Consider the following 2263-nt stretch of genomic DNA (forward strand, 5'->3'; position numbering starts at 1 on the left):
TGTGAAGCAGCCCGAATCACTGACGGACGGTGTGCAGGACAAACACCCTGTAGAATTGCCCTTCCAGCGTCAGAATTTGCATGAACAAGAAATAAACTTCTAGATTTTAAGCCACTGAGGTTTCAGGGGTAGCTTCTTTCTGCAGAACAGACTAGGCTATCCTGCCTGATCATCTCTTCACAGGGTTTTTGTGGAGAGCTACCGGAGCAGCTCGATCCAGGGGAGCTGCCAAAGCAGATACCTACACTTTATCTGGGATTGTAGGTTGTAGTACCAAAGTTTTTATTTGCCCGGGAGGCACTGAGTAAATTTTTTTTCTTCTGAAAACAGGACAATATGTAAGTAAGTTTGGAGACATATGTAGCTGGAGCTGAAAGTCCTCTTACCTTGCAGTTTTCTTTGGTAGAGATAGACTTGTTCTTAATGAAACCCATGACAGTCAGTGTCACAAATGACTTCTGAGGAGAGGCCAAACAGCTAAGTCAAGGCCAGCCTACCGTTCTCTTAAATGCTGTCTCATGCTCTCATCTGCTCTGACGTGTTTGCTCAGGGGCATGTGGCAGCCACTGGGCGGGCCTTACCATTGGCACTGAAAATCATTGTAGGGGATATTAGAGGATTTACATCAAGAAGACCTGACTTCCTGGCCATTGCTCGGGGGCCACAGTTCCCAAGACAATCAGTGTCAAGGGCAAAACAAAATAAAACATGACGAGGCCTCTGGGGCTGGGTTGAGCTGGATATGTAACCAAAGCCCCCTTCTACCAGGATCTTCCCAAGAGGAGATTGCTCTTTTCCATAGCTAAACAATTTTGTTTAACACACGTTCTGCTGGGGAACCTTCTGGGAAGCAGAAGAAAATAAATCTGCCTTCCTTTGAATTAAGCTGGGTTGGATCCAAGCCCTGTGTAGTGTGTATTCTTATCATAACATCTAAAGGAGTCTCATTTCACCATTCTTAGCTATTAAAAAAAAAGTTCCAGGCACAATAATTCAATTTAAAATTACACACCAGGAGTAGTTCATATTTAATACACTTTATACAGGTATTACAGGTACAAGGGACGTACTTGTTAACTGCCAGGTTGCTGGCTTGAACCAACCAGCTACTCCACAGGAGGTACTGTGTTTCTGTGAAGATTTTCAGCTTGGAAGCCCACTGGGAGAGCTCTCCTCTGGCTTGAGTCTGAAGGTGCTTGACAGCAGTAGCCTTTTGTTTTTATAGAGGTATAAAGCTTTCTTTCTTTCTTTTTTTTTCTCGGTATAAAGCTTTTTAGAACAACAAAAACAATTCCTTTTGGAAGTAAGCCAGAGATAAAACCACAAGTTACATGCTTTACTTTTTTTCTGTCCTGCTGCTGGCAGCCACCCTTTCATCGATTGTGCACACCAGCATGGTGGTGAAGTGGTGAATTCTGCGCTCTCACTCCCCTGGCTACACACTCGGTCTCCTCACTCATCGTGTGGCTTCACCCAACGCACGGAGCCTCCTGCAGGTTCCTCACCCTGTGTGTGTAAAAGTGCGAAGGAGACAGACTTCCTCAGAGCTGTGCTTTAGAGAGAATCCTCCTCACATACTCAGCACCGCCTTGAATAGGGCAGCACTGCATACATGACATCTACTTGATGATTGTTGATGGTGTGGTGGTGTGTTTGTACGGATAAAAAAAGAGCCCTGAATGGTTATGTAACAAGTAAGGGAATAAATAGATCTTCCTTCATCCACCTTCATCTTTCATTGTTCTATCACTCCCTGATTGCAATATTAGAGGCTAAAATGGGCAGAATTCCCACCTCTGAACAAAGTTTGTGCACATGGGTGTGCATGCTTGTGTGTCCATGTGAGTGTGCCTGTACAATGTGTGTGCACGTGTGTGTGCACATGTGCACTGGAGCCTGGCAGCAGCAGGGGAGGCGCCTGTCTCTGTTCAGCAGTATCTGACGGCTGCTGCAGGTGTAATGAGAAGTGATTGGTGATCTGTTCAGGGAGCTCCTGGGGTGGACTCAGGGAAGGAGCAGCAAAGAAGACATACTCATCTCCCCCATATGTAGATGAGGTGATGGAGGTGGGCGGTAGAGGAGCAGCTCCTTAGTAATGAGATCACAGGGGAAAGGCCTTGGATGAGGTGCCAGACATCCCTGCTTTCCCAGAGAGGGTGGGGACTGGGAACGAGGCTGCATCCTGCCTAATCAGTTACAGTTGCTCTGTCGCTCTGGGGAGGGAGGCAGATGAGGCAGGGAGCTTCCGGAATCTCTCATCTCC

This window comes from Tenrec ecaudatus, chromosome 3 (genome assembly GCF_050624435.1).
Source record: "Tenrec ecaudatus isolate mTenEca1 chromosome 3, mTenEca1.hap1, whole genome shotgun sequence".
Classification (NCBI taxonomy): domain Eukaryota; kingdom Metazoa; phylum Chordata; class Mammalia; order Afrosoricida; family Tenrecidae; genus Tenrec; species Tenrec ecaudatus.